The sequence below is a fragment of the Quercus robur genome, chromosome 5 (genome assembly GCF_932294415.1).
Source record: "Quercus robur chromosome 5, dhQueRobu3.1, whole genome shotgun sequence".
Classification (NCBI taxonomy): Eukaryota; Viridiplantae; Streptophyta; class Magnoliopsida; order Fagales; family Fagaceae; genus Quercus; species Quercus robur.
The window spans coordinates 13,015,815-13,041,859 of NC_065538.1; the positions used below are offsets into that span (position 1 = coordinate 13,015,815).

General features: G+C 34.2%; 1 protein-coding gene across 6 annotated transcripts in view; it reads left to right on the forward strand.

Moving 5' to 3' along the window:
- LOC126725191 (mannosylglycoprotein endo-beta-mannosidase-like) overlaps positions 1 to 26,045 on the forward strand; it is a 68,163-nt gene that overhangs the window by 30,587 nt on the left and 11,531 nt on the right. Inside the window, exons 1-3 of one of the 6 annotated variants that reach the window (XM_050429752.1) lie at positions 22,612 to 22,718; positions 24,166 to 24,335; positions 24,423 to 24,627. The exons of 3 other annotated variants lie outside the window; for them this stretch is intronic. The gene's annotated coding sequence lies outside the window, so the exon portion shown is untranslated. Of the gene's footprint in view, positions 1 to 22,611; positions 22,719 to 22,754; positions 22,874 to 23,208; positions 24,336 to 24,422; positions 24,628 to 26,045 lie in introns of those variants that run through there. 2 more of the 6 variants (XM_050429753.1, XR_007655351.1) reach the window with 2 other exon arrangements.

Consider the following 26,045-nt stretch of genomic DNA (forward strand, 5'->3'; position numbering starts at 1 on the left):
CATAACATGATCGTTGAGGATGAACGAGATGTAAATGAAGCGGTGGAATTAGATTATGAGCAAGTTAATGACAATCCTATTATACAACTGTCACGAGAGAACACAAATACATTTATGGAGTTCATTGAAACCCATCAATGTATTCGAAACCATAAAAATCATTTTCAACTCCAATTAGACCTCATTGAGCATTTATGGCAATTACAAGGGGAGTTGTAGGAATTTAGTAAGTGTGTGAGTTATGCGTGTGGTGCTTTATTGTAATTTGATATATGTATGAATCTTCTAAAGACAACATTGATAGTTATGTATGTGGATTGTATCTATATATATGTATGTGGATTTTTGGCAAGTTGCATGTATATATATGTATGTGAATTTAGGTTGAGTATATTGATATTTGGCAAATTCTTTCTATAAAGAAAAATTGGCAGGTTCTATATGTGTGTGTGTGGATCATTGACAGGTTCTATATGTGTGTGTGTGGATCAGAAAAATTGGCAGGTTCTATATGTGTGTGTATGTATTTGGCAGGTTGAATTTGACAGGTTCTATATGTGTGTGTGGATCAGAAAAATTGGCAAGTTCTATATGTGTGTGTATGTATTTGACAGGTTCTATATGTGTGTGTGGATCAGAAAAATTGGCAGGTTCTATGTGTGTGCATGTATTTGGCAGCTTGTTTGGAATAGTTGTTGAATTTGACAAAAAAAAAAAAAACGTTTGCTGGAAAGAAATGATGAAGGCTAGGGAAAGATATTTGATATGTTATTTGGAATAGACGTTGAATTTGACCCAAAAAAAAAAATGGTTTGCTGGAAAGAAATTATATAAAGGCCAAGAAAGAAATGTGATTGCTGGAAATCTCAGAATTGTACTGTTGAAAAAAATTGGCTGTTGGAACTTGGAAAGCCCAGGAAAGAAATTGGCAGTTGGAAAGAAAGTGACCGTTGGAATCACCAAAATCTGAAAAAAAAATTGACAGTTGAAAGAAATAATAAAGTAAGTTTAAAAAAATAATATTTTAATACAAATAGAAGTTTGGGATGTGGAAGTATTGTAAAATAAGATGGTATAAATGATAAAGTGGTTTTTAGAATTGTAAAATAGAATAGCATTAGCATTTTCCAATGCTAATGCTCTAATTATGAAAGACCAAATAAACACATCAAGTGAATAGAAATTAGTGATTGACTTGAAGGCACAATTGAATGTTAATTATCCTTAGACAATATTTGTCCCCATACATAAGTTGCCAAAGAGTTTCTACAAACTTGTCCACAAGATACAACTAAGTTTATTGGGTTCTACAAATAGTAATTTTGGAGAATACCTATAGAATTTTTTGTGTTTCTTTGTAACTTACTATTTTGGAGAATACAAATTTCTCTATTTTTCAAGTGAACATAGGCCTCTATTTATATCCATTGGGTTATAATCCTTCAAAAGGTATGTATGGAGAGTTATAATTTTCACTAAGACCGTTCACAAGGCTTGAAACATTCTCAAGCTTTCAGAATAGTCACTTGAAAATTCTGCAGAAAATTTTGTTTTGCGATTTTCGATTGGTCGAGAATTACTTTTGATCGATCAAGTGTTCTTTTTGATTGGTCAAATAGGAATCGAGCAGCGATTGAGCCAGGTAGATTGTCCAAGATTTTTTCTTTACCATTTCGATCGATCGAGCCAAAGCTTCGACCAATCGAAATTCCTGGAACTTGAATTTTCACAAAGAAAATTCCAAAATTCGAATTTTCACTTTATTCATTTTACAAATGAATACTCTTCAACCTTATATCATTATTACAACCTATTCTTGTATATACTTATTTATACAACAATCTCCTACTAGGTTGTAATAATATATGTCTCACTTGATTGATATTTTATCATGCATAATGGAAGGTGTCTTTAACTTAAACCTCCCCTTAGTGTAATTGCTCAAGAAATCAACAGAGTTAATGGTGGCTTGGTGCTTAAACCAAAACCCTTATGTGATGAAATCGGAAACAACACACACATGAGAACATCCACAACACATTTAGAAATACATGTTGTTAGCACTATTATGGCCTTGTGCTCTTCTCGGTTTAGTGAACATGTACAAGAGAAAACCCTTTTACTCTTATTAGAAGCGGCACCACTTCTATGTTCACAAAGGTGAAGTTTCGTCTTATGTCCCTGTTACACAGACATTTATGATTTATGAACTTCATTAAGAATTTAAAACTCATCCTCTATTTCATCGTAACAGTCTGCACTAATCCATCCTGAATGAGACACAAATTTAGTGCTCTTACTAACCACATATCAATAGCTTGTTGTTACCCTTTAAACCTCTTAGATATAATCAATTCGAGGTTGGGTTCCCACTATTGGTGATTCTCTTAAAAGAAGGGTTTTAGTTTCATTCCAATGGATGTTATCCTTACCAAGTCTCGAGACACACTTTGGTAAAGAACCTATTTTATATATAGAATTACGTAGGCAATGGACTAGTCCAACCACATTTGACTTGCCTTACGTATTCTTGTCTTAGACTTTTAAGTCTAAGTTCACTTTGCATACAACTCATGTATACCACACGCAATGTAGTTTCATAATTACAGTACAAGGAATGACTTACTATGGTCGTGGCCATGACACTTTATAAAAGCCTTAGCCATTTTCCTTTTTTGCCCGTTACCATCAATGCTTTCAATTTAATTCTATAGTAGATTAAGAAATACACCTTATTTCTATAATGCTTACACATATCACCCCCACATGTAGTGATTATCTAACTAGACATAGATATTATCACTCACATCAATAATAGAATTAAACTTTGAATATTCTATAAAATAGATATTCATTACAATTAATTACTTTCTAGTGATCAACCTTAAGTTTTAGAAACTTTGAAAGTCTACATACTGTGAAGGCAATGTCTAGTTTTGTTCCATACATGATACGCAACATGTACTTCATACACTAGCAAACTTGAGTTGTGCATCCACCCTTCTAGTAATCTCTTTACTAAGTATTGGAATTAAAGTGCCTTTGCCTCTTTAAAGATAATAAAATCTAAGAAGCAAGTTCTCAATACTAATCTCAACATAATGAGATATCACAATTCCCAATAGAATGAGAAAATATTAATCTCAACACAATGAGATTACTCAAATCTCAACAAAATGGGATAACATAAATCCCAAAATGAGATTATTATAGTGCACATCTCCACTATATTTCCTTACTTGATTCTCATTCATAAAAGACATTCATTTAATTATTTAAGGAAGTACAAACCCACAGACCTTTCAGGTAAACTTCCTTACCAAGATCATTGTTTAAGAAAGTTATTACACATCTATATGATGCATACTCAAATTATATGTGGAAACACAATCCAATAATTCATCATTGATCCTTGAAAGTTCAATTAATGAACTCACTTGTACTCTCTTTATTTCACAAAGAGATACTTTCAAATAGGATCACCATATGTACTTGTTTAAATTTGAGATATCTACGACACATGGTAGAATTTAATCTCAATGAATTTAACATCCCTAGATGTTAATTCTCAATATCTTTAACAAGCACATCTTTGATGCACAAAAGCATCTTTATAAGTCCATGACTCTTTTAAGGTTTATACCCCCACACTTTCTTGGATATCATAATTCCACAATTTGAGTTTCTAAACCCCACATTTAGAGTTTTCAACCATTCCAAAATTCACATTAATACACACATTGTAATTACATATATCAAAATGTAATAATTAGACATAGTGAATTTCTTAAAAATTATATGAATGGTTCAAAAGATATCAAACTAATAACATAAATAGTTACTAGTGCATAGATATCAAACACCTATCTTTTCCCTTTGTGTTAAACCTCTTACTACTAACCTTAAACCAAAAGATTTTATATTTTATTCTAATACCCACTCACAACTAATTGGTTTTGAAACTAGAGGTAGATCCACTAAGACCCAATTATTATTAAATAATATCGAGTCTATCTCATCATTAATAGCTTTTACAATAGAAAACTACATCTTTTACAAGCATAAAGCTTTCTCAAACTTTAGGATCACTTCCCTCAAAGAGTATTATGAGTATTTAATTAGGACTACACTTATATTACCTTCAATAAGGTAAACAAGAGCTTCATATGAAATAAAATCTGGATTAAGATCCCATTTATTTCTTACACTTTGATTCCACCTTTATTCACTTGGTGAACCACATTTAAATCTTTAATATCACTTAATGTGATATTTAAGATTTGAGTCATTTACTTGTGTTTAAGTAGGTATCGAGGTATCCTTGAAATTATCTTTGAATTTAAACTCAATAAATTCAATATCTTTTAATTTCACTCTTATAGTAGACATTAAGTCTAATAAACTACATACCCTCGAATTTACTCAAAAACCTACATATACACTTTATATATAACTCTTTGACTAATTAGTCTTCTTTGATCTATCATTTTATAAAAGGTCAAACACCCCCAGAGTTTAAAATGATAAGCATTTGGTCACATTCTCATTTCATAACACATATGAAATTCCTTTGAGATGAAACTCTATTATGCACATAGCATACACTAAGCAAAGCTTCTTCCCATTGATCAGATAGGAACTTAGCTGATTGCACTCAAGTTTATGGCATTTACCATATCAAATAGAGTTCTTTCTATTGACCAAATCATTTTATTAGAGTGTATAAGGGACTGCATTTTGGTGTATTATGACATGTTCCTCACAAAGAAGAATATACACTTAGAAATATTCACCATTTCTAGTTAATACACAATTCAACACAAATCATCATGCTTATATAAATAATATCATGCTATGACATAAACTTCAAAATTTTGAAATTTAAATATCCATTCTAGCATGCCACAAATCAAAAATCAACAATATAAGCACAATCAAAACATATTGCTAAATAACACTCAATTTGAACATGTCATTAGTAACATATTCATTGCCTACTAATGTCCAATACTTGAACAAAACCATTCTTAAATAACAAATTGGCTTCTCTTGATATCAGGTATGTGAAAAACATAGCATTGGTTAAGAGAACTTCTTGCCAAAACTCAATTTCACTTCAACAATGCACTTTCCATGAATTTTTTCTCTATTGTTGATGCCCACAAGCATCTCTAGTTCTATGGAAGACTCCTTGTAAGTCTTTAAATATGCCTTGTTGTTGCACACATGCTAAATTGTATCCGAATCAAATCACCAATGGGAAGGATTTATAATTACAACCATATGAAGTACATTGATCATATTATTACATACATCACTCACTATAGCAATAATGTCCTTAATAACAATTGTTTCATTGGCATTTCCATCTTCATCCTTCTTATACTTTAAGAATTTACATTATCAAAAGTAATGACCTTTCTTTCCACAAAGGAAACATGACATACTCGTCATCGTTGGGATTCTTGGAGTTGTTCTTTTAAAACCATTCACACTCTTATTCACATTCAAGTGTTTATTGATCTTACTAGAACTTCAAATTTTAACATTGTTCACATTCACTTTAGAATTGGTGTTAATTACACCCCTAACCCGACATTCTTCTTCAATTCAGTGATGTTGTTCTCTGAATTGATCTAAAGTGAGATATTCTAACATGCTATTTAATGTTTTCACATAGTTTAGAAAATCACTTAGGAAAATGTTCACATACTCTATTACTTTAAAAGTTTAAATTCTCATCCTTTAGATTTTCTACTTCACTTTATAACATTTAAACATGTCAAAAGTTCATTCTTATTTCTCAATTCAAATAAATTCACAACACATGCAAATATTCTAACAAAGAAACTCATCAATCAATTTGAAATTCAAATTGCCAATGAACAAGAAATTTGTATCTTCAATGTTCAAACTATGAAAATGGCTTTTACTGCATTCACAATGTGAAAGAATCATCACCTTGTCTTGCCAACAAAGAAACTTGTTTCTTTAAGCCTTGTTCCATTGAATCTTCATTATGATTAGGCGTAAATGCTCTTTTCATCCCTACATTTTGGGGTCATTTCTATTTTGGTCCCTACATTTCTATTTTACCACTTTTAGTCCTTAATCCAATTAACGCTTGTTATTTTAGTCCTTTCTGTCACTCAACTAACAGAAAAAGCTGATGTGGCAAACGGAGTGCACTGTTGACACAGTAAATGCTGACGTAGCGAATAAAATAATAATAATAAAATTATTTATTATTTAATAAATACCACATCAGCATAAAATAATAATAAATGTCATCCATGTCAGTTTAGAATTTTAAATTTTAATTGATCAATTTAAAAAAAAAAAAACAGAATTAAAAATAAAAAACACATGAATTTGGATCTACTATCCTCTTCATCAAGAACACAAAAGAGCACAACCCAGAAAAAATCATACAAACCCAGAATATCAAACACAAAGAATACAAGAAAATCAAACTCAAAAAAATCATAAATGAATATTGTACAAAACAAAAACCAAACTGACTGTAAGACCAAATGTACAAAATTAACTGACTACCCAAATTAAGAAACTTCACAAAAAATGAAAAAACCCAGCAATCCTTAACCATTTGAAATTACATTAAAACACACACACACACACACACACAAACTCAAACTACAAACAGAATATACAAAGTTTAGGATTATTGTAAAAAAATTTCAAAATTTTGAAAAAAAAAAAACCAAGTAAGGCTCAAGATCGGATCTTTTCTCGTCCACCGCAATGACTTGCACTGTCGAAACCGGACCCACCTCGTCTTTTTCTAGTCTGGGTCGGTCCTCAACAAAATTTTCAACGCCATCGCTCTCTTTATCGAACACGAACCCGTTAGGCTGAACGGTCTCGAGCTCTTCACCGAGTTCAAATACTACCCAATCGGAGCCTCCACAGTACTCTTCTTCTTTTCCGTTGAATCCAGCGACCAAGCTGCCAAGGCGGTCCGGGAAGGCTCGGCAGGCTTTGTCAGGAACAGGAAGCGGAAGCTTGAGCTTGCCTTTGAGCATGGTGGTGATAGTTGGTGAGTTGGGAGTGAGTCAAGGGAGGTGAATCGGGCGAGTTGAGTTGGTGGGTGTGTGATAATATTCCATTGAAGTTGGGAAGAAAAGAAGAGTGTGTTGGTTTTTCTTGCCTAATCCAATCCTAAAAAAATGTGGATTGATTTTGTTTTGTACAATATTCATTTATGATTTTTCTAGTTTGATTTTCTTGTGTTCTTTGTGTTTGATATTATGGGTTTGTATGATTTTTTCTGGGTTGTGCTCTTCTGTGTTCTTGATGAAGGGGATGTTAGATCCAAATTCATGTGTTTTTTATTTTTAATTCTGTTTTTTATTTTTTTTTAAATTGATCAATTAAAATTTAAAATTCTAAATTGACATGGATGGCATTTATTATTATTTTATTATTATTTTATGCTGACGTGGCATTTATTAAATAAGAAATAATTTATTATTATTATTTTATTCGCCACGTCAATATTTACTGTGTCAACAGTGCACTCCGTTTGCCACATCAGCTTTTTCTGTTAGTTGAGTGACGGAAAGGACTAAAATAACAAGCGTTAATTGGATTAAGGACTAAAAGTGGTAAAATAGAAATGTAGGGACCAAAATAGAAATGACCCCAAAATGTAGGGACGAAAAGAGCATTTACGCCTTATGATTAATCATCATTTGAAGACCTCTTCAAATCCAAGCCAATTGCTATTTCTCCAAACCATGGTTCAACTTCTTCAAACTTATACCATCATTTACTCCTTGTCTTGTAACAAATATTGTCTAAGATTGTTGGGGATTTTACCAAATTAAGAAGTAATTATGAAAGAACAAATAAACACATCAAGTAAATAGAAATTAGTGATTGACTTGGAGGTACAATTGAATGTTATCCTTAGACAATATTTGTCCCCATACACAAGTTGCTAAAGGGTTTCTACAAACTTGTTCCCAGGATACAACCAAGTTTATTGGGTTCTACAAACAGCAATTTTGAAGAATACCCACAGGATTTCTTGTGTTTCTTTGTAACTTTCTATTTTTCAAGTGAACATAGGCCTCTATTTATACCTGAAAGTTCAAAAACGTGTACAAAACACTTTTGAACGTTTAGACCCCCAAAAATTAACTTAACCAACACAAGCAATATGTTAAACAACAAGTGTGCGGAAACTTAACATATGCTATAATGTGAAATTGGTTAAATACTATCTAAGCCATAACATAATAAAATCACAGCAGATAATATAAAGGCAAAGATAGAGAGGAAGGAAGATGCAAACACAAAGACAACACGCGATGTGTTATCGAAGAGGAAACCGAAGACTTCGGCGAAAAACCTCTCCGCAGCCCTCCAAGCGGTAATCAATCCACTAGAAAATACAGTTGGGATACAAGGACAGCAATAGACCCTCCAAGCCTAATCTACCCAGTGCACCTAAGCCCTCCAAGCTTCTTGCTCCAACGAGGTTGCGCCGAACCTTTTTCTTTTCTAGCTTCCCGGATTCCGCTACTACACCGTAGCATCAACCAATAAAAATTGGCTCCTTCCTAACTGCTTCCCAGAACTCCAAACGTCTGTCTCACAGAGATGATGATGGTGAGAACCAGGTTTGGTATAATGCCTCTCAAGGATTTGACAATGGAGAGGAAGAGAGTGAGGGAATTTGAAGAGGCTCTAAGGTATAGATTGTGTGTGAAACAATCTTGTTTTTCTTTAGGGTTTCTCTCTCAAAATTCTCTCTGGAAGCTCTCTTTCAATCGTGGGTTAAAGGGGTATTTATACTGGAGAGGAGAGGAATGTGAAACGTCAGGTTTTGGCAAAACAGGGGTGGCTCGCGGCTTGACCTCGCGGCTTGACCAAGTCGCGAGATCCAGTCGCGAGTTAACCGTATGGCCAGTTGTCCTGTTTTGTCCTGTAGTGCTCTAGCTAGCATGACTGTTCATCTTCCAGCATGCTTGGCACGTGTGCAGCTTCTGGCGGCTTGCAGCCGCGAGTCCACCCGCGAGTCCCAGCCGCGACTCTCTGTTTTCTTGCACACTCTTGAGCAATCTTCACTCTATCTCACTCACTACCCTTACAACAAACCCACCTAAATACAGGGTTACTAAATGCTGAATTACAAGCAAATTTGGCACGGAATAAAGCCAATTAGATGGTTGAATAAATTCAACCTTACAATCTCCCCCTTTGGCTATTCCGTGACAAAACCCTAAAACAGACTCTAGACTTAACATGTGAGTTGGGAACAGTTGAACAAAACTCACTCACACCTAACTCTAGAAGCTGTGAAGCACTTGAATCATATGAACATAAGCTCCTGAAACACAACAATACACCATGATCATTGTAAGCAGAAAATTATAAATGCATATGAAACAGGCAATATGAGATCAAGCAAAGATGGAGTTAATATACAAACCATGGCTTGATCAACCAAGTGAATACCACAAGGTAGTGATCACAGTGCTCATTCACACTTGGAATGAACACAAGGACATACAAGTTAACAAGCACAAGGCAAGACACTTGTATGCTCAACACTCAACCAATGCATAGCACACAAGACATATGCATCTAGGAACAATCCTACAAGGGCACAAGAGTGACAGTACATAAACCAAAATGCAGAACATTTAGATTAAGGTACTGATTTCAACATAGCATAAAGGCTGCACTTAAGCAAGGTACATACCAAAAAGCCTACAAACTATACATAAAACATTAACCCTAAAAGCTTACAAAAGCACATGGGTACAAACAAATAACTTCCTGAAAAACATCATCAAAATATATTAAAGTTTAAACCAAGAGTGTTAAGAGGTAGGAACATCTATACACCAAAACACAGTGTATCAAAACCATAAAAACCATAAGTTTAGAAGATAAGACTAAAAACAAAAGTATGACAAAAGTATGTGTGTACTCCCCCTATTACTATGCACACTTCCCTTTGAACTTTTCTCCCCCTTACTGAATGCTCTCCCCCTTTTTGTCACGAATAGCTAAAGACTCTCGTCCAACTTTCGTTGAATCTCATCTAGCTGATTCTCCATAGTCTCGAGGCGCATTTGGACATGGTTGTTTGTGGAGTAGAGAAGTGCCACAAGCTCGTCAACGCGTTTCTGAATATGCTCAAGTACACTGCCAACTCTGTCAGTATGAGAAGCAGTTTGTGCTTGCGGAATACCAGCCGGTGAAGCTTCAGGAACAGCACGTGATGCAGATGTGGTATGTGCAGGTGTCTCTAAGTCAGGGGCAGATGAAGTAACCGGAGAGATGTGAGCACTTCTTGGTGATTTAGAGGAGTGACTTCGGCTTGCTTGAAGAGTGAACAAGGAAATGGGACGTTGACGAGTCAACATTTTACCATCTGCAGGAGGAATAATGCCTGCACTAAGAATGAGTTTCATGACGAGACTGCAAAATGGAATGATTCCTCGAGCTGTAGATCGACACGCGGTCTTCCTCAAGTTGTAGTAGATGTGAGCACATATATCAATGGGGGCTCCTGTAATGAGGTCACACAGAAATATAGCTCTCCCAAGATTGATGAATGTAGTGTTGGACAGTGGGTAGAGATTGGTGAACATGATCAACTTCAGTGTGGTCAGCTCAGGTGCAAACTTTGCGGTGCTGATGGAAGTTCCTGCACTGGATACCTCATGATCGTGTCCTAGGATTTGTAAAATTTCTCCAACCTCTGGATTTCGTTCATCATAGGGAGTTAAATTCACATTCGGAGGTCTGGTGATGCCGAGAAGATCTGCGATGGAGTTTGGGTTAACACAAAACTCTGTTCCTCTGACCCAGAAAATGAGGTGAGGTCCAAGATCAGTTGCATTGGAGAAGCATTCTTTGACCAGCTCATCCATTGGATCATTAAAGTTTCCGAACAAGTTTGCCCAGTCTCGTTTCTCAAAGATTCGAGGGATGAAAGTAGTCCCTAAGGTGTTGAACTCTACTACCCGTTCCACTATAGTTGTTGACTTGTCAAACACATTTGAGTAGGCGTGTGAGTTAAGGGGAACTCTGAATCTATCCTCATTGGGATCTTGAGATGCCTGAGATGATAGACGAGTCCTTTTAGCAACTGGTGTTGCTGGTTCGTCAGCAACAATGTCTTTACCCCTGGAAGATCGACGAGACATCTGTAAGAGAACAGGCCAACAGAAAAGAACCAAACAACAATACCCCACAAGATGATTGTCAACAAGGTTCAGTGTAAATAATATTTCAATATATAAACACAAACTGAAGATAGTGCAAACCCAACCAGAACTTTCAACAAAACACAGAAGCACAAACGAATACGTGCATCAAACTTGGTGATAGTGCACCAAAACATAGGTAGACAGCACAACAGACAAAACTTTCATTTAGACAGGTTAACATGACCATGATATGCAAAAAGATATAGCATTTGAACATTTAGAGCAGATAACATAATTCACTCCATCAGAGACATGAACAAAGGGGAAAATATTTCAACATGAAGAAACCAAACATCCACACTGGAGCACGTGGTTGAGAGACATATATTATGTTATCATAGCAACTCAGTGACCACAACCAAACACCAACATCAATATTCAGGCAAGTGTAATGAGTAAGTCAAATAGACACCAAACCCATTTCAGAAAAGATTCTCAGATTCAATAATAGGCAAAAATCAGAACAATGAAAAACACATTGTGACTGCTCAGCATGAAAACAGGTGAGAACAATATCAAACACGACACTCCATACCCATTACACAAAGAGATAAGTATAACAAATACAATACCAGTCCAAACAGTAACAGAAATATGCAGGAAAAAGAAAATGAGATTGAGAAAGCAAAAACCCATACCTTTTCTTGATGATTTGGATAAGGAATGAAGCACCAATGAGGTTTGAAAAATGGATTCACGAAGTGTTTGGAAGGAAAAAAAATTTTAAAGAGAAGATGAACAGTTACAAAAGTTCGAGGGAAAAACTGAAAGAGGTTTAAAAACTGCTCTTGTTTCTGCAAAACACGCGATTTTCGCGACTTGAATAAGTCGCCACACAGTCGCCAGATCAAGCCGCCAAAGCACTCAAGAACAAAATTTTGAAAAATTTTTCTAAGTGTTTTTCGCGACTGGAAGGTCTACCCGCGAGTGAGTCGCGAGCTAAGCCGCGAAAATCTCTGAGTGAACCTCGCGACTGGACCTTCCACTCGCGAACAAGTCGCCAAAAATGACCAGCGAAGATGCGACTGAGGCTCGCGACTTGACATACCCGCGACTGAGCCGCCAAAACAGGGCAAAACTGTATTTTTGAAATTTTCAGATTTTTCAAACAAAATACTTTCCAAAAACACCTAAAACACTCAAAAATCTTTTTGTGCTTGAATTAACAAAGATTGAGCATGTGAAAACACATTTTATCAAGTACAATCACACAAATGAATATGGCATTTATTGAACATAAACTTGTGTGTTGTGTGTGGATATCAACAATGAGATAGTCATTTGTCTAATGTGAAGCTTCAATGATCAATTCAACCAAGGCATACACAATTAGCACTAGATCATGTGACCCATCTCAATTATAGAAATATGTATATATGACCTCCCACACAACTTGACAACATAACTTGGAGCTTTTCATTTGACTCCACTTTCAATCATAACATCTGATCTTTTTGATCTTTTGAGGCAATCATCTCTCATTGTGAGAGGGATATATAACATTTCTCTTTGAAGAACAGGCCTTTGGCCTTTTTGAATGAACATTCACTTTAACATAAGGTCGCTTACCCTTTTTCCTAGTCAAATACTAGAATGTGCGACAGGCTTTTGCAGCTCAATATCTCTTTTCATTTGGAGATTTACATTTGGTGAGCTCTTTTTAGCAAAACAAAAATAAAAAGTGGGAAGATATATAGACACAAGTCTATGCATGACTCAAGATCAACATAACCATTCACTAATCATTCATGACAAGTTTGAAGATCTATTTACAACAATCACATAGATTTCAAGATTTTTCCCACAGTGATATGAGTGCATGAAAACAAGCAATGCTCGAAAATGCACAAAGCCATTAGCACAAAGGTACAAGGCAAAACAAGTTTTGAGACAAAACTCAACAAAGTCAATCAAGCTTTTTGATTTTCTAATTTTTATGTGATTTTTGGATTTTTGACACAAGAAACAAAAAGAATGATAAAACAAAATTAAGAAATATTCACAAGAGAATAATCAAACAACCAAAATAAAAAACAACAAGCATACCAAACAAACATAGTCACAAAGCATAGGAAGTATTAATGCATGGTCATGTTGTAATGCTTATGCATGAGTACCCCTTTTCACCCACACGTCACTTGCGTTTGGGGTGATTTCCTTAAAGGATTGGGTACGAGAGTTAGGGTTTTCAAACCTTCGTGAGAAGCTTTCCAAGCAGTTGGTGAATGCACCAATCATCTTCATCACGTTCATCATTCCGGGATCTTCATTTTGATCTCTAGATTGATCACCTGCCCAAATTCTCCTATCATTTCTGGGTCCTCCTGACCTTTGAGGAGTTGCACTGTTCTTTGCTCTCAGCTTTTGGCAATTTGGTCGAGTGTGCCCTTGAAGTCCGCAATAATGGCACACATACGTTCCTCTAGGACCTCTTTGTGGTCGTGGACGTGACTTGGCACGAGATTCAGACCTGCCCACAGACTGATTATGATGATTCAGCATCCGTTGGTCCACCACATTCTTCTTCTCCTCCACCTCGAGCTTCACACCAGTAAGGTCAGCTACAACTGGATCTTTGGCCTTTACAAACTTCACTTCTTTAGTGACATTTCCAGATGAACTACTTCCTCCGGTATATCCCAGTCCGGATTTGTCTGAAAAGCTCTTTTGAGATGATATAACATCATCTAGCTTCTTGGTGGTGACCCTCTCTATTTTTGCATTTGCTTGCACAACCTCATTCTCAAGAAATCTCACTTTAGTGTAAGTTTCGGACAGCTCACCATTCAGTGTTTCAATCTCGCATTTGGCCTCCCTATATCGAATTAGGAGACTTTTGTAGTCCTCCTCAGCCTTCTTCATTTTTCTCACAGCAGCCTTGGCCACCCTTGTGTACTCACCCGATTTCTCCAAGAGTGAGTTATAATTCTCTTGAAGAGTTGTTGTGCTTTCTTCTTCTTCAGCTTCTGATTCTTCAACAATTCCTAGTGAGTCATCATCACTATGTTCTCCAAGGTCTTGAACAAGATGTTCTCCAAGGTCTTGAACAAGCAAATTCAACTCATCCGAAGACTCAACATGAGCAATAGTCATGAAAGCTGAATATTTCCCCTCTCCATCACAGCTCTCTTCAGATTCTGAGTCAGACAAGTCTGAGTCACTCAAGGTCGTGGCATACACTTTGCCTTTCGATTTCAAATAATTCGGACATTCCTTCTTAAAGTGTCCGTGCCCGTTACATTCAAAACAAGTGACACCTTGTGTGGATTGGGATTCTTTTCCATCTTTCTTTTTGAAATCCCTCTTCTCCCTTCCAGAATTTTGGAATTTTCTTTTATCATCAAATTTGCCATTATTTTTGAATTTCAAAAACTTTCTGAAATTTTTGACATGGTAGGCTACATCTTTGTCAACCACATCTTCTCCCGATGAGTCTTGATCTTCCACCTTCTCATTAATGGTCTTTAGAGCAAGGGATTTACTCTTCCGTTGATTTGGCAGCGACATCTCATAAGTCTGCAGAGAACCAACCAGCTCCTGTACCTTGATGTCGTCAAGATCCTTGCTCTCTTCAATGGCTGTCACTTTAGCACGAAAACTTTCCGGCAATGATCGAAGGATCTTCCTTACAATCTTTGAGTCCTCCGTTTTCTCCCCCAAGTTAAACTTACTGACAACCACCTCATTTAGCTTCCCATAGAAAGAGTCAAAAGACTCATCCTCACTCATTTTAAGCTCCTCAAACCGAGTGGTCAGCATTTGTAACTTGGTGTCTTTCACTTTCTTCGTGCCTTCATAAGTTGTTTCCAGAATCTCCCATGCATCTTTGGCAATGGTAATGTGAGAAATCTTGTGAAATTCATCTGGAGACACACCACAGAAAATAGCATTTAGTGCTTTACTGTTAGCATTAGATGCAGCAAGTGCTGCCTTATCCCATGTGGATTTGGCTGCCTCAGGTTTGGTCCAACCCATCTCAACAGCATCCCAAACGGATTCATCAATAGAACACAAAAAGGCTCTCATACGGACCTTCCAAAAAGCATAATTACTACCATCAAAATATGGAGGTGCATTTAGGGATTTAGACCTATCCAACTCAAAAAAAGGGAGTCAAGGATCACACAATGGTAATGAAACCAACAGCAGTGTACCCGCTCTGATACCAATTGAAAGTTCAAAAACGTGTACAAAACACTTTTGAACGTTTAGACCCCCAAAAATTAACTTAACCAACACAAGCAATATGTTAAACAACAAGTGTGCGGAAACTTAACATATGCTATAATGTGAAATTGGTTAAATACTATCTAAGCCATAACATAATAAAATCACAGCAGATAATATAAAGGCAAAGATAGAGAGGAAGGAAGATGCAAACACAAAGACAACACGCGATGTGTTATCGAAGAGGAAACCGAAGACCTCGGCGAAAAACCTCTCCGCCGCCCTCCAAGCGGTAATCAATCCACTAGAAAATACAGTTGGGATACAAGGACAGCAATAGACCCTCCAAGCCTAATCTACCCAGTGCACCTAAGCCCTCCAAGCTTCTTGCTCCAACGAGGTTGCGCCGAACCTTTTTCTTTTCTAGCTTCCCGGATTCCGCTACTACACCGTAGCATCAACCAATAAAGATTGGCTCCTTCCTAACTGCTTCCCAGAACTCCAAACGTCTGTCTCACAGAGATGATGATGGTGAGAACCAGGTTTGGTATAATGCCTCTCAAGGATTTGACAATGGAGAGGAAGAGAGTGAGGGAATTTGAAGAGGCTCTAAGGTATAGATTGTGTGTGAAACAATCTTGTTTTTCTTTAGGGTTTCTCTCTCAAAATTCTCTCTGGAAGCTCTCTTTCAATCGTGGGTTAAAGGGGTATTTATACTGGAGAGGAGAGGAATGTGAAACGTCAGGTTTTGGCAAAACAGGGGTGGCTCGCGGCTTGACCTCGCGGCTTGACCAAGTCGCGAGATCCAGTCGCGAGTTAACCGTATGGCCAGTTGTCCTGTTTTGTCCTGTAGTGCTCCAGCTAGCATGACTGTTCATCTTCTAGCATGCTTGGCACGTGTGCAGCTTCTGGCGGCTTGCAGCCGCGAGTCCACCCGCGAGTCCCAGCCGCGACTCTCTGTTTTCTTGCACACTCTTGAGCAATCTTCACTCTATCTCACTCACTACCCTTACAACAAACCCACCTAAATATAGGGTTACTAAATGCTGAATTACAAGCAAATTTGGCATGGAATAAAGCCAATTAGATGGTTGAATAAATTCAACCTTACAATACCCATTGGGTTATAACCCTTCAAAAGGTATGTATGGAGAGTTATAATTTTCATTAAAACCGTTCACAAGGTTTGAAACATTCTCAATCTTTTAGAACAGTCACTAAAACTGTTCACAAGGTAGATTGTCCAGGATTTTTTCTTTACCATTTTGATTGATCGAGCCAAAGCTTCAATCGATCAAAATTCCTAGAACTTGAATTTTCACAAAGAAAATTCCAGAATTCGAATTTTCACTTTATTCATTTTACAAATGATTACTCTCCAACCTTATATCATTATTACAACCTATTCTTGTATATACTTATATATACAACAACAGCCATCCAGGAGATTGTCATATTCAGTGACATTAGGCTTAGTGCCTGGAGTAGAGCTATAGTGAAAGGCGTTTTTACAAGTCTCGTTCTTTAATTGGCTTGCAATATTATTAGCTAGGTAAGCTGCATTTTTGTTCTCAGTGAAGTTGGGGAGATTTAGTGGCATCCTATAAAGATTAAGGTCCTCCAAGAGATATTTTTCAGCTGTATTTGTGAAGATGTAAAAGTTGCATTAGTTTGAAGATTAAGTAAATAATGCACCAAAGTTAACCTATTTAGCAGTAGTCTTCTCTATGTTCTACAACTAGCTACCAATGTTAATTGATAATTTTATACTTTGATGGAATTAAGCGGTGAAGCAGGGAGTTTGAGATTTTTGCAATCAAGGTTTATAATATGCCCTTGTTGGAGCTTGAGAACAAAATGCTAGTCTATCCTTTGTCAGTTCCTTAAAATTTTTTATCTTAACAGGATAGTAAAGGTATAGAGAAAAGAAAAAGAAAAAAGAAAGATTATTTAGCACCAAATACCAGTTACTCATCAACATATGAAATGGTTAGTGTATACAATTTATCTTATACAGGCTATCCTATTCTACAGCAAAATACTTTAAGCACTGTTCCAATAACTTTGTCATACTTTACATGATTTTACAAAAGGTTGCCGCCTGATGGCTCTGGCTGGATTTTGTTTGATTAAGTTCACAAAAACTAGTTTAGCAACTTAATGAAATGCTGTAAGAATCCTATGTAATCCTAAATACACAGGGCCCATTGATTGGAATTGAGCACATGCCTGTTCCAAAACTTTGTTTCTCCTACAACTCAAACTGAAAATCAAAATGAATTTTATGTTTCAAGTCGAGGAACTAATTAATTGAAGTCATGATTTCAGTTAAAAACATGCGCGTGTGTAATAACTATTGCTAAAAAAGTGAGAGAGAAATGAATTACCATATGGCATGCGTGTACACGCACATATATATAGAAAGGGAGAGTGAGAGAGAGAGAGAGAGTACCATCACAAACACACGATGCTTTTCCTAGCAAAACATGAAGAACAAGATAAAAGAGGGAGGGTTTAAGTTTAAAGAAGGCCATGTTTCAAACTTGAGTGTCATAGCAGTACATAAAAATAGAAAAGAGAAAAAAGAATGCAAGAGCTTTTTGCTTTTCTTAGCCATAATTGTCCTTTGAATATCTTTCCTTGTTGTAAGTTGCCGTGCATGTCAAGGTGTTCTAGGTGCCATCTCTGTTTCTTGTACCAAAGTGAAGTGTGACTTTTATGGCAACATTTTGACTTAGGAACCTTAAATGTGGTGTTTATTGATAGTCTTGGTAATGCTTTCAGTAAATGGTTATGAGGATAGCCATCCAAATGCAAAATTTTAGTCACTTTTACAGTTACTTTGTCTTTCAAAATTTTAATCCTTAAACTTTTTTTTTTTTTTTTTTTTGATGAGCTTTAATCCTTAAACTTTAATGTATCTCACAAATTAATCATTATGTCTATTGCCATCTATTTTCTTATGCCCAATAAAGTTATACTTAAGAGTTATGAACAATTTTATGGAAATGTTAAAGTTTAAGGACTAAAATGACAAAAACAATTTTCTCAAAAGAAAAAAGAAGACAAATAAAACTTTAGAAATGAAAATGATATTTCATGTAAACTTAAAGGCTGAAAATTGTGTTTTAACAAAAAAAAAAAATGATGATAAATAAATAAACATGTGTTGTCAAGAGTTAGCATCTCATCTCCTTCAAAATTTTGAAGAAAAAACCTAATATGAAATATATTGATTAAAAAAGAGGGAAGCTCACATATGCATATCCAATAATAGGAAATTACACACCTTTTTATTTTTCGACTGAACAAGAAACTACCTTAAAATAAAATTAAAAAAAAAAAAAAACCTTAACCTCTTGTTTCTCAATTTGCTCTTGTTTTCCTAATGATTAGGAAAAATATTTTGTTTACTAAATGATTTTGGCCAGTAAAATTCAAAAAGCATAAGAATTAAAAAAAAATTATATTAAAAAGTCTCTTTTTTCCTCCCTTAGAATGACCAATATGTCATGGGCCAACCATATATTATTTTTGTTTTTTAATTTTTTTTTGGAACTCTATGGATAAATTAAATTCTTGGGGACTAGCTAGTTGTAAATTGTTATTTTTGGAGACCAATAAGAATTTTTTGTTTTTTTTGTTTTTGGAGTTCTTGGGGAGTAGTTGACCACTCTGTCTTGTAACCTAATTAGTTAGCACTTCTTGTGTTTCTGATGGAACCATTCAGGGTTCAAATTCTTTGATTCTAACTATTAAAGTATTAAAAAAATTTATAAGAAGAAAAGTAAAAAATGGAGGAGGGTATTAATTTGTTAGGCATCCCTTAGCATCGTTACAACTAAGCAATTCTTAAAAATGATCACTCACATAATTTTGTGTATCACGGTCTAAATATAAAAGTGTAATGCCATATTAGTTCTTGATGTATGAAATATGAACATTTTTATATAATTTTTTAGAAGTCAATTATATTTTTATTATTAGTCTATTGGAATTTTTTTTTTTGAGGAAGGGATTTTATTTTAGACTTATTAATTAATTAAATTATTAGTATTTAATTAAATTTAATTTTCTAGAGTAAGAATTAAATAATTAGGCTTCAACCCAAGTCAATTAGGATTAGAGTTTATTCATTACTAGTGTGGGTTGCACGTGCAAGGCACGTGCTATCCCTTTAGTGATAAAATTAATATAGATTCTTTTTGTTGAAGAAGTATGAAGTCATTTACTGAAATTTAAAATAGCTATTTGAATATCTATGTACTATGACAATTTCTTAGAACTTATTTACTAAATGTAATATCTACTCACCAAAAAATGCTACAAAGAATGATAATGAATGTCATCATCTTTCTACAATATTTAAATTTTCGCAATGAATGATAATATATGCTACAATTTTTTTGAAGATCTTCATTAAATTAAATATTTGCAATCATCTACAATGAAGATTTTGTTATTCATATTTCATTCTTTATTATCTTATTTTATGAGTCTAACTACGATGTTTAGCTTACTTATTTTTAATGAATACTCTTTTAAGCAGGAAAATAAATTAAAAAATAACAAAATAACAAAAAACATATGTCATTAAAGTTTATATTAGATGAAATTATAAGCGTAGAAGATTTAAACCTAATAAATTAGTGTTCTCTAGGTAACAAATAGAACACCATATATCATCATTCTAACTTTCCAAGCATGACAAGCAGTCTATCAAATAAAATTCAAAATACACAAAGAAATTTTATGGGACATTAAAATTTAGTAGGAGTATATTAGACATTGCACAATGGAATATTTTAGGAATTATAAGATTTTGTTAGGGTATAACTAAGAGATAAAAAATAGGGGTGTATGCTCATTTACAAAATATAAATGATGAAATTATTCAATTTTAGTTTAAGGAGGGAATGCAACTACCCCGAACATAAAGGGGGAAAGTGTTACTTCGTCAATTTGTGTGTGTTATGTGTGTGTGTGTGCGCTTTTATTTTTATTTTTTAAAAAAACTTGAAAAAAAAAATCAACCTAAAAAAATTATGCATTAAATAATGAATTTTAGTTCAACAAATTGAATAAACCAAAAAAGAAGTCTAGAAATACAACAAAAAGTCATGATATTTTTACAAAACCTTTAGTTTTAGCTATGGTGGGTCCTAGTCTGATATTTTATTATTTTATTTTAGAGTAATGTTACGTCCACAATATTTTCATAATAAATCTTAAGTGGTAAATTGCTACTGGTTTTAAATTAGGCTAACCACTTTTAGCTGTGCATTTAAAAAAAAAAAAAAAAAAGCCAACTGAAGAAAATTGTGCTTAAAACAATGAGTTTTGGCTTACTAAATTTGACTAAACAAAAAAAGAAGTTTAGGAACATAACAAAATGTCACACAAAAAAGAAGTTTAGGAATATAACAATATTTTTGTAATATTTTTTATTTACAGTTGTGGTAGGTCCCAGTTTGATATTTTATTATTTAATTTTTACGTTCACAGCATTTTCACAACAAATCTTAGGTAAAAAATTATTACTGGTTTTAGAATTATGCATTAAAAAAAACAAAAAACAAAAAGACAATACAAGAAAATTGTGCGTGAAACATACAGTGAATTTTGTCTCACTTAATTTGATTATATATACTAAAAAAGAAGTCTAAGAATACAACAAAATATTAAAACATTTTCACAATACTTTTGTTTTTAGGATCCGAATAGATATACTTTTATGTTATTTGAGAGAAATGCTATATCCATAACATTTTTAGAACAAATTATAAATGACAAGTTGTTATTGGTTTTAAATTGAACCCATTATTGATATCACTTTTTTATCCTTCAAAAATATCTTGCCACATAAAATTTGTTACAAAATTATTGTGAAAATGTTGTGGACATAGCATTTCTTTTTATGTTATTTTATTTTGATCTATAAGGAACTGAGACCTCGCGATTGTGAAAATATTGTGACAAGAAGAAGATGTTATAACATTTTCATAATACATTCATTTTTAGTTGTGATTGGTCTTAGTATGTTATTTTATTATTTTATTTTGATCTTTAAAAAATTGACACCTCAATAATGATGAAAATATTGTAAAAATTTGTTGTGTCAGTGTAATTATGTATGTACATATAATATTTAAAAGTACAAGCAAAACCAATGTATTGTGAAAAAAAAGGGGCCAATGAACCGTGCAAATTGTCAATAATTGTGAAAATATTGTAAGAATTTGTTAAGTCAATGTAACTGTACATACATATATAAATATTTAAAAGAAAAGGCAAAAACAGCACAACTAAAACTGGCGTACTGTGGTTTGTGGGGAAAAAAAAAAAAAAAAAGCTTAATGAACAATGTTGTGAAAGTGTTGCGAAAAATGTTATAGATATAATACTTCTTTTTTTATAATACCTTCAGTTTTAGTTGTGGATGATTCTAGTATGATATTTTATTTTAACTTATAAAGAATTAACATATCAACAATTGTAAAAATATTGTGACAATTTATTGTGTTAACTAACAGTTTTACATATAAAAAAAAAAAAAAAAAAAAAGAGTGGACAGGACAATATTACACCGAAGAAAAAAAGAAAAGAAAAGAAAGCACCGGAAAAAAAAAGAAGGAAAAGAAAGCAGCAATAGTGCAGGTTAAAACCAAAGCACTGTCGTTACAGTGCCAATTGAACAAACCAAATTGGCACGGTAACAACGGTTCAAAAAAAAAAAAAAAAAAAAAAAAAAAGTAAAAGGACTCAATAAATCAAATGTTTTTTTTTTTTTTGGCCAAAAGGAAAATAAATCAAATGTTTACTGTAAGGACATTGGTGCTTTTTTTTGTTTGGAAGCTGACATTGGTGCTTTTTATATAGCTAGTAGATAGACTACATAATATAATAAATACATTATTATTGCAGTCCAGTGAGGAAAAATTTAATACTTTGCTAGGAGTGGGGCACCGATTAAACAATATTGCAAAAATACGAAAGCGACACATATCACTGTCTTGAAGTAACAAAACGACACATTGTCTGAACCTAACAGTGAAAGCGGCAAATTGAAAATGTAGTTGTTTTTTTTTTAACACAACGACAAGTTTTTTTTTAAAGACACTCATTTCACGTGGCATTCTTGGCCCCAACTCCTGTTTTTATATTACCAAAAATACCCTTACACCCTTTCCCTTCTCTCTCACAACCTCATACACCGACACACAGTCGCTCTATCGCTCTCAAATCAACGTAAGCCTTGTCTGCTCTGTAAGATTGAGCTCTGAGTCAAATTTGCGTATTTGAGTAAGTGTTTTTATTCCCTGGAGTTCATTTTTTTACAATATTTCGCATTAATTTTACAGTGTTTGGATTCTGTATCCTAATGGTCAAAACTTGCTTGCCTTTCTCGTTCATCCACCAGATCCTCCTGGGAGAAGGGGCAAGGTGGTGACCATGAGGTTTATAGCTAAATCCAAAACCTATTTAATTTATATATTAATATTAATTTATTTTAGAATTACATTTATGATTTTGGATCCCATGTGAGTGGAGTGATGGAGTAAAAATCTAAATTTTGATATGCTTGGAATACATGCAATTTTACAATAATTTGTTTTCATGCTAGATTGGAAAAGATGTTGCCTCACAATACGTTCTGGGTTGGGACTATGTTTGTTACCTTTGATCATGGTTAATTTTTTTCCATAACGATATTGTTATCTCTAGTTTCTTGTTGGAAAATGAGAGACAGTAGATGCATATTGATAAGAAATTATTTGAAATTTCCTGTCAGAACCAAAATGAGACAGGTTTCTACAGATATTTGAAACATATTTTTAGTGAATAGTGTCAGTGTTATAAATCATTTGGAGATCAGTTATACAGTGGAGATAGTATATGGGACAGATTTTTAATTTTATTTGTGTAATAACCTCCCTCAATAGCAAAATCTACCATAAATTCAATGTGTGAGAGATAGTATGGAAGTATGAACAATATTATGAAAATATCATTTTCCTTTATTATTAAAAAAAAAGGGAAAATGATTAAGTATTAGGAACGTTGAATGGATGGGTTTTTTTTAAAGGAAAATTAGCTAATGTGGCAATTAATAACTCTATATTAATGATATGTTAAGTGGATTTTTTTTCACCCTTAGATGTTATGAAAATCAATGGTTATGAAAAGGTGTAACTTGAATCCATCTCATATATATCTATACACACACATATATGCATATCTGTCAACCACCAGATTTTTGCTAGAGCACGTCATAAAGCTGAACTTTTTTTTTTTTGGGTAAAAAGCTGAACTATTTCTGGCCTCTGCAGTTTTCCTTGTTAGTCTGTGTGTAGACTAGACTGAATTTGCAACCTATTGTACATATAGGTAATGAATTTCCTTCTCGATTCATTTCATTGATATTGTACATTACCATTAAAGAAATGTGAAAGCATAAAAGACCCCCTCCTCCCCCAAGTTAATAAATTGCATACTGCGCCCAAGGAATATAGCCTTCATTACTTATTTGTGCCTTGAATTATCCAAAATGGTATCTAGAGATGTGAAATTTCTGATTACTGAGCATTTGGAGCATCCGATTATTATAAATTCAAATATCCTCAATTCTCATTAGGAGGTCAAACCAAGGACCTATGGAAGTCGGGGTAGCCCCGTCCCCATGGGCATTTTTATCTAGTTTTAGGCTCTCAATACTTCTGTTATAGGTTATGATGGAATGAATTTGCAGCTTTTCTTCTACAATCCTGACCTATGGCGGCCAAACAGTATGGGAAAACAGTCCTTGTACAATGTTCATATTACTGTTGATATAAAGGGATATGGATAATTTGATGCTTGGAGCCATCTATTTGGCTTCCGAAAAATTGAGAGCCATATTGATAGTGCCACAGGTGGAAGGTATTGCTTTATATGCCTTTTAGAACATTTTACATAGGCTTTTATTTTGATATTATGATATGTAGTCTATAAAATTTTGATTTACAGGTTGTTCAAGGTCAACGGACAGCCTATCATTATCCATGGTGGTAATTGGATATTGTTAGATGGGTTACTACGTCTTTCAAAGGAACGTTACGAAACCGACATCAAGTTTCATGCTGATATGCGTTTTAATATGATTCGCTGTTGGGGTGGTGGATTGGCTGAGAGGACAAAATTTTATCATTATTGTGATATTTATGGACTTCTGGTGATCTCTCTCTCTCTCTCTCTCCCTCTCCTATTTGTGTGTGTGTTTTGAGTGTGATCAATTATAGAGGGTATATACAAAATAGAAATAGAAATATTGAATGAACAATCACACAGGGAACATAGAGATAGAGACTTACATGGTTCAGATTTAGACATATGTCCAATGGCGGGCATTGAGATGAAAAATTTACTAAAAAGGGTGACTACAATAGTTGCACAAAACAAAATCCTATATACACCCAATGAGCTCTTTCTTACTAATACAAATATTATGGCTACAAAGTCGGTTTGGCGACTTTTTGTGGAGACTACGTAACCAAGTAGGACTAGGCAGTACTATTTGCTTTCTCGTACAGAATATGAAGATGAAAAGCAAACCATACTAAAGTCAGCAACTGTTTTTAGTGGACATGTAAGAGTTGAGTTCCACATCAAGAGAAAACTTAAGGAAAGTTAGAAGTTGATGGACGTAGTTGGGTCTAAACCATTTGGCTTAAGCTGTTTGAGTGGCACCCCAATATATATCAATAGGTACCTCAATATATATCTATAGGCTCTTGTTGGAACCTAGGGACACTTCTCATCCCAAAAAATTGGTATTAGAGTTATGGTTCAACTTTTGGTTCGAAATTTTAAATGTTTGTTATCTATTAATTTTTTTTTTTTTTTTTTTTTTTGAATGAGTGTCTTGGTGTTGATGTGGTTGGTATGAATTTGGTTATTGCTGCATTTGATGCAACTCTTGTATGCACACTTTGGATTTGCTAATGACTCACACGCAGTGGGAAGCTAGGATGATGTGGTAGAGGCTCAAATGGGAGGGGGAGGTCTATTGTGAGTGCATGTGTGAGGGTTGAGTCGCATATAGAGAAAAAGTAAAGAAAATGAAGAGTTGATATATATAGTAATTTCTCAGGTCAGCTACATGGATTATTACTACCATCATTATCATTTGACCTTGATCTCTATTTCAGGTTATACACTCTTTAGAAAATTGTTTATTTTATCTTTTCTGACTGCCTCTGCCTTAGACCTCATATATTTCTAGCCCCCTCTTGTTCTCGAATGCTTTGAAATATAAATAAAGAACTCTTTACTAGTCAGCTTAGTGGTTTTTGTCTACATAATTAAAAATTGTCTTAATCAAATTTTCTATATCTTCTCCTCAAAGTTACGTCTAGATTTTAGTGAATACATTCATTCTGTATTCTATCTGTTATTGTCATTATCAATGATTTAACTAAATTATTTAGGATAATGGCTTTGTTGAGTTCAGTTGTATTTTTTAATTGCCATTAACATATTTCAGCATCTTTTTTCTTAAAAAATTTATTTGACATTGTCTGCTGTTTGGTATATTGCAGTAGGAGCCTTTGGTACTTTTAATTTTGGTACATTTGGTTATTTAGTAACTGA